Genomic DNA, 13,451 nt, shown 5'->3' with positions numbered 1-13,451 from the left:
AACAATTTCAAGTGGTAAGTTTTATGTATTTAAACAAAATGTTCATTGTGAATGTCCAGCCACAAATGGTTGTTTTTCCCCGCCTCCTTCTGCCTCTCTGCAGTTCAGAAACAGTCTCCTCCCATTTCCTCCTGGGCCCAGGCCATTTATGACCCTTCACACTTGGCACTCCTTTGAGCTGGAGGAAGTCCATTGTCTCCTTCTGGCTCCTCAGCAATTGGCACCTCCCAGTGAGTTTCAGCTGGGGGGAAGTGTCCTCCTTCTGGGAAGAAACCTGCCTTTCATGTTCTTGCAGCTCAGCCAGGCCTAAAATTAAAGGTTATTTCTGTTGCATTTTTCCTTTGCTTAAAACCAACTTGTAATTTCAAAACAGGCAGCTAGAACACTTATTTCAGATTCTAAACCATGGGATTAACAGTTACAACATAGGTTACTCTCAGTAACATGCCATTTACATTGCAAACATTTGCTTTCAACTTATACATTTTTAAAGTTAATCAGGCAGGCTTCAGACAACTGTCATACAGGCGTCCGAGGGTACTGCACCCAGATTTTGACAGATTCCACAGGCAGGCAACTTTTGCTTGTGAATGTTTTGATGACAAATTCAGCTTTTCAGGACATTGTAAGGGCACAATGATTTATTGAACTAAGTGAATTGTAGCCCCCACCAAGAATATTGGATGTTTGAGAGTTTTTTGTACCGGCATTCTGCAGTTTCAGCAACCAAGAAAAAAGGATTTAAACGCAAAATTTTTGATTTCTTTCAGCAAAGCACTGCTTTTCCCTATGTGCTCCATTTTTACTTGTTGTGAACCCCATTGACATGTTTCAGGAGTGAGATCTCTGTTCCAACACTGACAACATGCATGACAGATTTTGCAGCCATCTTTTTGTGTTGTAAAGCGCGATGTTCAGCAGTTTTGGCATGTAATAGGGTTTTGCGGCCATTTTAATATTTCTGGCACCATCAGACCACAGGGATGCCAGATGGCAGAGCAAAAGTGGGTCAATACATCCCACAGAGCCCCCCTGCTGACTTGAGTTTAACCGCCCGTCAAGGGGAAGTCAGGAGATTGGGATGTTTTTTTTTTCTTTGGTCCAGGTGGAGAAAGTCGTCTGCTTCTCCCATCAGTGCTGGATCGACAGGTTCTCCTCGCCGGTTCTGGATGGGAGTATGGAGCGATACTCTGTGCCCCTTGAGTCTTTCCTCCCGGACCCGAGTGGTCCTCCTTGGTTATTAGAATCCTTGGTTTCAGTGCTATGAGACAAAACAGAGCATGGTTACGGAATTTTCCCCACTACTATTCATGTAGTGGGGCAGATGCATACATTGAATACTGTTTGCAATACCCTATCTGTAATTCTCAATGATTTTGACAGGTGAAATGGTTTTAACAGTTGGAATTTTTGTAGGGATCCAGAATGTCCCCCTCTGGGTTTCCGGATGGCTCCTCTATTTGCTGCAGAGTATTCCTGTGATGGCAACACTTCAGCTGATGTATGTGGACCCACTTGTCTTCCCCTTCTGCCAAACTGCCCTTGGGGATGCACATTTTGTAGGCGACTGTGAGATTCTGTCTACAATTCCAAAAGGACCCCGCCAACTTGGGAGACATTTGCGCTGTTTGGCATGGTTCCTTTGGAAATTGTACAAGTATACGCAGTCCCCTACTTGGTATTCTTTTTTAGTTGTCTTAAGGTCATAGTGGGTCTTCATACTGACTGTAGATCTTTCTAGATTCCGCTGAGCATAGGCAAAAGCATGTTGAGGGTGTTTTCTCAGATTATCAACATACTCATGTATTGTGGAGGCATTTATCAAGGTCTGCTCTTGGGTTCTGTAGAGCAGATGCTGGGATAGCATCATCCTTCGTCCATTCATCAGCTCAAACTGAGACATTTTTGTTGCAGAAGAAGGGGTAGATCTGATGGCCATCAGGACAAGAGGTAATCAAATGTCCCAACTTGGCCCAGAATCTGCCACACATTTTTTTAATATGCTCACAATTGTCTTGTAGCTCTCAAATCCACCACTGGAGGCTGGCCGGTAGGCAATGTGTAGTTTCCTTTTGACCCCAAGTATCTCCCACATCTTTGTCATCACTTTGCTAGTGAAGTGGCTTCCTCGGTCCGACTCATTCCTTTGGGGTAGTCCAAAATGCGAGAAGATGTGGTTGATCATCGGGCAGCTGCTGTTTCTGCTTTGCAATTTGGGGCAGGGAGACATTCCACCCATTTAGTGAACAAGCATGTCACGGTCAAGATGTACTTGTTCCCCCTAGAAGAGTGAATCACAGGCCAGATAAAATCGACTTGTAAATCTGACAAAGGCAGTGTCATCCCCCTCTTTTGAAGGAGAGCACGGTGTGTGAGTGATGTTTGCTGAAATTGTGCACACACAAGATACCCCCTCAAGTATTGGTCGAGGTCCTGCCCCATGTGTGGCCAGTATGCAACCTCTCGCAAGATTTGTAGTGTCGTATGAAACCCCCTATGACCGGCTGTGGCCACATCATGGGTGTGACTTAGCATCAGGCTTCGGAATGAGGTGGGGACCACCCACTGGTCATGGCCAGCTATGGGTCTCCTCACCAACAAACCGGCTTGGATTCGGAACATTTTTGGACATTTCATCAACACTCTGAAGTCCTCTTTCCCTATGTAATCGGTATCCATCAGGGGAAAGTTCTCAGGGTCCTCAAAGTGTTGCTAAAACTTACCAATTATTGGATCCCCTTACTCCATTATGCAGTTGAGAGTTTATTGTGAGCATTTGTCTGGGACCTAGTGATAGCAGTGACCTGGGTTTCCACCAACAGGGACTCGGTCTCAAGTAGATCCCCTTGGATGGCTCCGGTTTTGGCCAGCTGATCAGCTAGGTCATTCCCAGTTTTGTCTGGTCGCTCTACTTTAGAATGACCCTAAATCTTTTTCCAGTAGATGGTCATCCCATTCGAGGTGACCAGATCATCACTATTTTGGATTTATTTTCCATGTTTCAATGGTTTATTATTAGCGCATAGCATGCTTCTGGTTTTCCAGTTAACCAGGTGCTACACGAACACGTTCCGTACATAATCCGAATCAGTGATTATGACCAGTTCGTGGTGTTGGTGTTGGACAGCAGTGAAGATGGCTTGATGCACAGCCATCAGCTCTGCCACTTGACTACTTCGGGGACCAATTTTGTACCCAGCGGAGGGTTCCAGGGCATCATTCACCCATGCATTCCCTACACTGGCCACAAGTTCGTTTTCCCTGTTGTTGTCAACATGGTAGGAGTACCCATGCACATAGACGGAGGGCATTCCCTCGCACTGGTCTTCTTCATAGACTTTGTATGGGGAATTACGGTATGCCTCCATGTTGTCCTTGATTTTAAAACTTTCGTCCTCGAGACAGTTTTCTCTGGCACAATCATGCAAGTCAGCCAGACCTTGCGCGAGGGGACTCTTCTTGTTTTGGCCATATCTGACCTCCACAGAGAGGCTTGCATTGACAGAATCCACGAAGTAATTTGTGAATTACTCACATTTCCGGCCCGGATTCTGTCACTCTGAAGATATTGCAAAGGTTGGTGTGGAGTCTCCACTATGATGTGTTCTCCCTGGATAAACGGGCGGTAATTCTTCAAAGCCCACACCGTTGCCAGGATTGCCTTCTAACAATCATTGAATTTTTCCTACACAGAGGATAAAGTTTAACTCGCATAGGAGATTACTTTATTGACGTTTTCATGCTTTTGATATAATACTGCAGTGAAACATGAATTTGAGAACCCTGTCTCCAAGAAGAACTCCTTGTTTTTGACAGGGTAAACTAGGCAAGGCACTTGTGAGAGGTTTCTTTTGAGTTGTCTTACTGCCTCAGCTTGTTCTGGTCCCCACTCCCACTCCCACTTGACCCCTCCGTCCAAAAGATGGATCAGGGGTTTTGTAATTTCTGCGTAATCCTCCATAAACTTTCTGCTCTAGTTAGTTAGTCCATGGAGGTTCCTTAGTTCCTGCAGAGTTGTGGGGTCTTTTATTTTCTGGAGTGATTCCACTTCTTTTCCTGGGGACGGAGACCCTGAGGAGTTATCTCATGCCCCAAGAAATTGACATGGGTTCTGCGCCACTGTGCCTTTTGAAAGGAGAGTTTTGCTCTGGCAGTCCTCATCTGTGTCAGGACATAACGGATCTCCGCTATGTGTTCCTCCACAGTTGAGCTTTTGACTAGAACATCATCTACATAGGCCATCTACATAGGCCAGGTTACCCCTTTCACCCAGGTCGGGCATGGCCTTGTGTAGAAAAATATTGAATTCATTGCTAGAGTTGATGTATCCTAAGGGAGTCCGGGTCCAAGTGTATTGCTGCCCCCCAAAGGTAAAGGCCAGCTTGTATTGGTCCCCCCTACTGACAGGCACAGTCCAGTACCCATTGGTAAGGTCAATTGTAGTGAATACCTGTGACCAATGGATTTGGGCCAGCCCTTGGTCAATGTAGGAACAGAGACGAAAAAGGGGTTTTCCCAGAGACAAGCTACCTGTTGTTGTCACAATCTCGGGCGCAAGGTCTAGATAAAGATGAGGAACATGCAGGAGAAACACTGTTTACAGATGGGCTTATGCCCATATACTGTACCATTAGTGGTCGTTCAAAAATGTTTTCATGAGTCATTGTTTGTGTTGAAAAGTCACTTACTAACATCACCTATATTCATAAAAGAAAATAGGCCTGATACATGATTGGATGAAATGAAGTGGTCCCACATGACTACCTCTATCATCTAACCGTTTTTGTTAAACAGGATTGTGATTTTGGTCATCTTTGGTGTTTTTTTAATCGAACTAATTATGTTCAATCTTTTTATGTAATCAAATAAAATCATGTTTTTTGAGCAAAATACTAGCTTTTGTACAGATTGATTCTATAATAAGATTATGTTTCTCCTGCTTGTTCCTCATCTTTATCTAGACCTTGCGCCCGAGATTGTGACAACAACAGGTAGCTTGTCTCTGGGAAAACCCCTTTTTCGTCTATGATTTTCTGACCACATCCCACAAGCCCCTATCAAAAAAGTGGTCGCCCCAGCTCAACAGCTATACCCAATGTAGGAACAGGCCATTGGAAAGTATGGACCCGTTTGTTGAGCTCCTTTAGGTCAGCACAGAGTCTCCACTGGCCGTTTGGTTTCAAAATCCCCAGCACCGGTTTATTGAAGGTGCTGTGGACTGGACAAATTATGCCACGGGACTCAAGGTTCTTAAATATTTCAGTAAGGGACTCCATTGCTGCGAGAGGCAAGTGATATTGCCTCACAAACACTGGAGTCATGCCAGGGTTCGTGGGGATTGTTGTTGTGTGGATGTCAGTGCGACCACAATCATATGAGTCCACCGCAAAGAGATCTTGGAAAGCGAAGAAAACTTGTTTCAATTTTTGCTTTTGCTCTAGAGTCTCGCAAGCATCAGCTAGGTTGACTCTCTCTTCAACCAACTGACTGAAGCCTGGAAAGACATCCAGTTTGGCTATCTCAGCGGCCACCTCCAGCTGGTCAAAGTGCTGATTTGGACTGATGGCTTCAGGTGGGGAAGGCAGTCCTCGTGGACTTGAAAGATCACCTCATCCCTCCTGAAGTCACATGTCACATATTCCTTACCATAAGGGCAGGAAGAGTACACCAGGAAATGCCCCCATGCCTGGTGAAGATCTGGTCTGGTGTTGTGTCATCGTCGCTATCACTGTCAAAACTGTCCTTGGGGCTTGGTCCTCACAGTTCATTACCTAAATCTATGGAAAAATGTCGGTCATCAACCGCCATTCCAATAATGGTTCCTGTGGCCAGACTGATACTCTTTAGGTCGCTGTTATCCACCTCCATTGGAATGGTGTTGTTTTGTATGTTGACTAGTGGTGTTGGGTTTACCCCCAACCCTTGCTGTTGGAAATGAGTATTCAGATGGACGTAGGCGTCAGGATTTTTCAGTTTCTGTCCTCTTTTAATTTGTACTTTCAGTGAGAATTGTCGGGTCCATTCTGGGATGGTGAATTCCTCTCCAATCTGAATTTCAACTGCATATGGCAGCAGTTGTGCTGACCGAAATGGTTTCTCTGGGTCATCAAAGTCCATGGGATTACCCACTAATCGGGACCAAGCTTTGAGTTTATTAGGTCCAAACTAATAACAAAGCAATTGAGAATGTCATTGCCTAAGTAAAAATGCAGCAGGGACATCTCGCACGACCCAACAATTATGGACTACGCTCTTGTTGCCTATGGAAATTTTGAGCATACACCTGCTAGGCAGTAGATGTTTGGAATTGGGTGTTTCCAGGTCCATTTGCCATTCGTCTATCAGTTTAAATGTGGGAATGGCTGGGTCCTTTGGGAGTTTGCGGAACATGGCCTCGCTGATGAAGCTCTTGCCGTTGTTCACACACACTCGGGCAACAACAGAGTCCTTCCCCTCTTTTAACTGAAGAGGGATGAACAACTGCTCTCCAATTTCCTGAATATCAGCCAAGCTTTGAGCTGATTTCTCATCCTTTTGGACTATAGGAATGGGATTTTCTGATTGTGAATTGGTATACAATTTCAGAGTGTTTCCTTCCAGTGTGGAATGCCACCTTAGACTAGAAGGAAGGTTGATTTTCAGAAATAGAGAGGATTCCCCAACACCAGTTTGTTGTCCTACTGCAATCACTCTCACGTCTGGGATTTGATTATTCTGGAAGTGAAATTCTATTTTGTCAGGTTTTTGTTCAACCATGTGGCATGTGCCGTTTAAACTAACATGGTTGACACTCTGTTTCAATTTTATTGGTCGGTTAGTCTGGGTCCAGAGGACCTTGTTTACACAATCTATGAGGGGAGACAATCTACTCAAGATGTCATTCCCTAGCAAACAAGGTGTGCCCTCTGGAGTCACGACTATGACCGGGAGCTTCAACTTGTGTCGCCCAATTTTAATGTCCAAATCCACAGTCCCCTTGACGGCAATTTCCTTCCCGTTGAAGTTCTGAAGTTGTCCAGGAAGAGGGGTGAGAGAAATTTGGTATTTCTCCCCCTTCCCGAATTCAGTTGATCAAAGGCCCTTTTTGACAGAAGGGTAGCTTGGGATCCTGTGTCCACCAGTGCCAAAATTGTACATTGCCCCTGCATTTGGACTGGGGCATAAAATCTTCCCTCCTTTTCCTCAAGGGGGCAAAGATTATGTACATTTTTGGTCAACTGGTGGGTTAGTTTCTTTGCTTTGGATACTGACAAAGATGTGATTTGGGCTGCATTCTGTTTGGGATCTTGGGAATCTGTAAACAAAAGGTGACAGCTATATATGGGGGAAGTTTTGGGTTCCCCTGGTTCTGATTCTGGGCTGCCCCCTGCCCCCTTTTTTGGAGGCAGTCACCAGGATGGGTTTCAACCAGGGGATTTACGTGCTGGTCATTCTGGGTACTGATGATGGGCGGTTTCAACTCGGTCCCCACATCTACCGAGTCTGGATTTGGATCCTTTGGGACCCATTTTTCTTTGGGAGGAGTTCCCCCATTCCTGAAGGAGAAGATCCTTTTCCCAGGATCCTCTGCGGACCCTTCTCCTTCAAACTGCAAGATTTGTACCTCCTCTTCAAAATGGGTCTTTTTGGGCTCTTTGTTTCTCCTACCCACCTTCTGCTCCTTGGGTTGCAGACTTTCGGGGGCAGGAGATTTTGTTTCCAGTTCCTGGGTTTCCAGGGGCTTTCCACAAGTGGGGAAAGAAGCTTCCTCCAAGGCTTTACACCCCCCTTCCCCTTGTGCCTATGTTGTGGAGCACCAGACCCTGGCTTTGAGGAGTTCTGAGCCACCATGCTCATTTGAGGGTTCTGTTGAGCTGGCGCTCTTGTTGGGACATCTGCTCTGGCTGGTACGGGGTCCTCAGGTCTCCCCTGGGTTGATCCCGGGAAGGGTAACTATCCCTTCTTGCAAAATACCCCTGGTTAGGTAAGTTTGGGTACCCATCCACCCTTGGCCTCCCCTTTCCCGGATTGTACTGTCTGGGCTCAGGAAAGTGGGGAAAGAAGGATGGGTTGTTTTGGGGGTTGAAATTTAGCGGGTACCTGGGAATGAAATTTGATCTGGCATTTGGGGGATTACTGCCCTCCTGGGGAAAGTGAGGAGGGAAGTTCCCTGGGTTTCTTGCTGTCTGGTTGGATCCCACCCTTGGGCTGGAGGAGTCTGCACTTAACCCAGGATCGGCCTATTTCCCTTGTAGCGTGGGCTGATGTAGTCAGGCGAGTTAGGGGTCCCATTTGTGGGGTTACCTCCCTGGCTCCCTGTTTGTGATTGGCCCGAGGGCCTTCTGGGTTTGGGGTTGTTTGAATTCTGTGCGGAAAGGTTTTTGCGCCCCCCATCTCCAGATCTAAAATGTGGGCAACCTTCGCCACCTTAGTAGCAGCAGGGGTGTTGGTTGTTTTGGGGGTTTTGCTACTATTTTTATTTTCCAACGGATTCTGTACTTCATAGATGCACGTTGCTTCTTCAATTACCCAGTCTAGTGATCTTTTCTCGTGAAAGTCCCTCACTAGCTGGGTCATAATATACTTAGGGAGAGCATGAAAGAAGGTGTTCACAAATTCTTTACTGTCAGTGTGCACCCTTCTAGTGGTCTGTGCAAAGGCACATTTTAATTCCTGAACAAATTCTTGTGGGGCCTGGTCTTCCCCACATTGTAAATTGTAGGCTGCCTTGCGAGCCTCTTGAGGGTTCCTATGAATGGAAAAATGTTTCAGGATGGCCGCCCTATAGGCGGGGCTGGAGGATCAGAATCTGGAATGGTTCTGATCCTCCAGCCCCGCAAAGAAGCTGGAGTTTTCAGGAGAAAATGTCCACTTTACATATTGAATACAGCTTTGGCACAGACTCAGAGGCACTGCTACCAGAGGTGGCTGTTTGGTCTTCTAGGCTCTCCCAGATTCTGCGAGCTTGGGAATGGCTGGCAGAATGTGGGGGCCTAGTTCCTTGAGTCCTGTGGCGCTCAGAAGAGTCTTTTGACTCGTCCTTGCTCCCAGGATTGGCTGAGTACCCACCCTCCCACTGCCCTAGCTGGGAAGAGGTTTTTAGTATGCCCTTAGTGGGCCTAGTCTCATGGAATTCCCCACCAAATTTCACTGCCTGGTCTCTTGATGAGTTATATTTCTGAGGATCCATTGCTCGTATCGTCCCCTCACTGGAGTATCCCTGATCAGAGAAGCTGGCCCTAGCACTTGGGAACCTGTACATAGATGCACGCCCATCCATTTCTGGTAGGCGCTGACCTATTAGCCCCATATTCCCCATTGGGTTGAAGTCTACCATCCCCGTGGCCTTTGGCTCATGTGAGCCAGTGGACATGGGGTTGGCAGAGTCCATGGAATTGAATAGATTAAAGTCTCCGGTGCCAGGGTTCCTGAAGTGATGCTCAGGGGTTTCCCTCTCCCATCTGACCTCATCTCTCTCAGCCCCTACTCCCTGTTGGCATGCAAGAATCTGACCCTTTTGTTCTTCTATCAAGGCCTTGCTGGTCTCTATTAGTTGTTCCTGCATAGCTACTTGTCTATGGAGCCTGTCATTTTTCTCAAAGAGAGCCTCATTGTCTCTCTGTGCATCCTGTCTGATTTGTGAGTATTGGGTCAATATTTGCTGCAGGGGGGTCACCTCCTGAGTCCTGTCCTTCCTGGCCTGGGCCATTCTTTGCTAGAGCATCTTCCACCCTCCTGGCATGCTCTAACAGTTTTTCATAGTCCATTTTGAGCTCACCCAGTCCCTGAAGGGCCAGGTGATTTTCTTCCACCTTGGTTTTTAAATAGTTGACTTCTTGGCCTAAGGCATCCCTTTCCTGAATTAGAGTACCCCTCTGTACAACCAGGTTGTCCCTTTGTTTTTTAAATGCTCCAGCTTTCTGGCGCTCTTCATCAAATTCTGTTTAGGATTCAAGGTCTTTCATAATTAATGTATTATTTTCCTCTATTAATTTATCTATGCGGTTTTCTAAAGTGACCATCTGTTCTGTGCATGCTCTGTTAAAGGTTAATGCTGTTCCAGTTTTAGTTGGCTCTGTTGTAGCGAGTCCAATCTTTCCTGACACTCTTTTTGCAGTGTCAGTAATTTGGTGTCTTGCTCTACCCTCTCTTGCTGCAGGAGATCCAGATCTTCCTTTACTTTTGTCAGGTACTGTCTGGTTTCACTCTCTGATTTTTGGCTCTTTTGTAACATTTGCTCTGAAGAGTCCAGATCAGTTTGGGCTTTCTCTAGGTATTGTACTTGCCTTTTTGCCAGGTCTAGGTTTTCGGCGTATGTTTCCTGTATTACTCCAATGTGGAGGTACAGATATGACGCTATTTTGGCAATTTTACATTGCTCTTTGTTTGCCCTTGGGGCCATGTACAATTCACTAAGTGCCATGTGTAATGGACCCTGATCCTGCCATACATCTAATTCTGTGGCAGTGACTTGTTGCTTGTTTTCCTGCAGCCAAACATTCTCATCCTGCTCTGCCCATTCACCCCTGACAAACAGTTTGTGCATTAGGTGTTCTTTTGCCATATTAATTTCCACTGGGGTGTCCAATCCAGAAATATTAATTTCCTTCTGACTTATATCAGGGTTATTTTCACCTTTGCAAAACAGGCCCAACTCCTTTGAGTGTTTCTATTGAAGGGTGTTTTTATAGTGTAGCACAGTGTGGTAACCCAACAATGTGTCTGTACCCCGTCAGTTGGCACGCTGTGTTAGACTGTCACAAGCGGTATGTCTTATTCAGGATCTTGTGACGAGCCCCCAATCTGTAAGATCTTGTGTCTGCTTTTTACCGAATGTTGCCCTTATTATCAGGAACACAATGTCCAGGGTATCAGAAAATGTGTACATATGTGGGCATTGAACATGGGCATAAGTGTATGAAGTTTCATGCTTCTATCAAAAATACATTTTGTGTAGTATCACTTTTTCCGCGTCTTCTTTCTAGAACATGTCACAGAGTTCTGGCGCCTTTTAAAATGTGCAGCCAGAATTTAGATTCACAAATATGTTATTTTGGTATATTTTTTTTAACAATTATAAGTGGTAAATTATATGTATTTAAACAACATGTTTTTTGTGAATGTCCAGCCACAAATGGTTGTTTGTCTCTGCCTCCTTCTGCCTCTCTGCAGTTCAGAAGCAGTCTCTTTCCATTTCCTCCTGGGCCCAGGCCATTTACAACCCTTCACACTTGGCACTCCTTTGAGCTGGAGGAAGTCCATTGTCTCCTTCTGGCTCCCCAGCAATTGGCACCTCCCTGTGAGTTTCAGCTGGAGGGAAGTGTCCTCCTTCTGGGAAGAAACCTGCCTTTCAGGTTCTTGCAGCACAGCCAGGCATAAAATTAAATGTTATTTCTGTTGCATTTTCCCTTTGCTTAAAACCAACTTGTAATTTCAAAACAGGCAGCTAACACTTATTTCAGATTCTAAACCATGGGATTAACAGTTATAACATAGGTTACTCTCAGTACTACTCTTAAAGTTAATCAGGCAGGCTTCTGACAGCTGTCATACAGGCGGCCAAGGGTACTGTGCCCAAATTTTGACAGATTCCACAGGCGGGCAACTTTTGCTTGTGAATTTATTATGACAAATTCAGCTTTTCAGGACATTGTAAGGGCACAACTATTTCTTGAACTAAGTGAATTGTAGCACCCAGCAAGAATATTGGATGTTTGAGGGTGTTTTTTACCGGCATTCTGCAGTTTCAGCAACCAAAAAAAATGATTTAAATGCAAGATTTTGGATTTCTTTCAGCAAAGCACTGCTTTTCCCTATGTGCTCCATTTTTACTTGTTGTGAAGCCCAGTGACATGTTTTAGGAGTGAGATCTCTGTTCCACAACTGACAACATACATGGCAGATTTGGCAGCCATGTTTTTGTGTTGCAAAGCGCGATTTTCAGTGGTTTTGGCGCGCACCAGAGTTTTGCGGCCATTTTAGGATTTCTGGCACCATCAGAACACAGGGATGCCGCATGGCAGAGCAAAAGTGGGTCAATACATCCCATACCACCTCCATAAGGTGGGGGTGACTGACACAGGCCTGCAAGATACCCTTTTAGACAAATGTTTATAGTAAGTGGGGCCTGATGAACTACCAAGAAAATCTGTGATCCAAAATGGAAGACCTTCAAATAAACCTTCAAATAAATGTTGTTGCTACCAAACTACCAAGAACCTCTGCCTTTTGGATAGCCAATCTACTTGCCACTTACATTATCTATGGATCCAGGATAATCCAATCAACTGTTTGAAAATACGAAGAATACCTTTGTGAATCCAAACATCCCAAATGCAAGCTGCTGTAAATCAATGAAGCCAAATAGGTAAAACACGCTTTCAGGACCAGCGCCCAGCCCTCTTAAAAATTTGGCACAAATATGTGCAGCAGTTTGTAGGTGAGTGCAAAAGTTTCAGTCCAACCCTTCCATTCCACTTGACAGTACTTTGCAAATTAATCCATTACAAATTGAGTTGGGTCTGTTATTATTGCACCCTATCAATGTATCACCTGAAAATATTGTAAATGCCAGTATTATGTCATGAGTTGTTTATATCTAAACAAAATATAATTAACAATCTACCAATGCTTCACAAGACTCACTTTTAATGTAGCATTGTTGAGAGCGTCGATTGTTCTCTGATAATGATATTAAATAGATTATTGAAAACGATTATTTGACCTAATGAGATATTTTTAAAAAACACAATGAGCAACTATTGGGATTTGTGCTCTTAATGTTTGGCAATGAAACAAGCATTGTCTTTTCTTTTTTGTACTTGCACGTTCTGAACACTCACAAGGCATAGTAGGTTCGCCCCCCCCCCTCCCAAGTATTCTCATGATTGTTGACTATTAATTCAATTATGTATCTCGGTTGCAGTTCATTGTCTACTTCCGCTGTCGCCACCCTGTTTCCCTGCGGGCACTTTGAAACAGTTTTGCTAATTGTATAAGCATCTAACATGTGACCAGTAAATAAATACTTTGTTGCCAGAAACATTGCAGCCCTTTTCCTTTGTAAACCTTCATGTTACACTGTTTATTTTAGTTTTTTACTAGTAGGTACATATATAAGACATCAGGTAGGAGGACATTGAGATGTAAGAAAGGACACACAGTGTTTGCCTTGGCTTTTTACCCAGCTATTGATTCCAACTGATTATGCTAATCCCTATGATCATTCCCACCCACTACCTGCACTACTCTGCCCTAAAAATACCACCTGTGAGCTCCCTGAGCTAGAGCGGTCATACAGTAACATCCCACTTTGGGATGTGTAATGCCTTTTAGTTTTACTTATAAATGGTCTTCTGGAAGTTAATGGCTTAACTTCAGCTATAAACGAGCAGTTGGTACAATAAAATATGTTATCCAAGAGTGCCTTAAGCCACTTTATTGGAGATAATATGTGTCTCCTCGTGCTTGTT

Source organism: Ambystoma mexicanum, chromosome 6p (assembly GCF_040938575.1).
Source record: "Ambystoma mexicanum isolate Mex_15411 chromosome 6p, UKY_AmexF1_1, whole genome shotgun sequence".
In the NCBI taxonomy this organism is placed as follows: domain Eukaryota; kingdom Metazoa; phylum Chordata; class Amphibia; order Caudata; family Ambystomatidae; genus Ambystoma; species Ambystoma mexicanum.
This window is presented reverse-complemented; position numbering follows the sequence as displayed.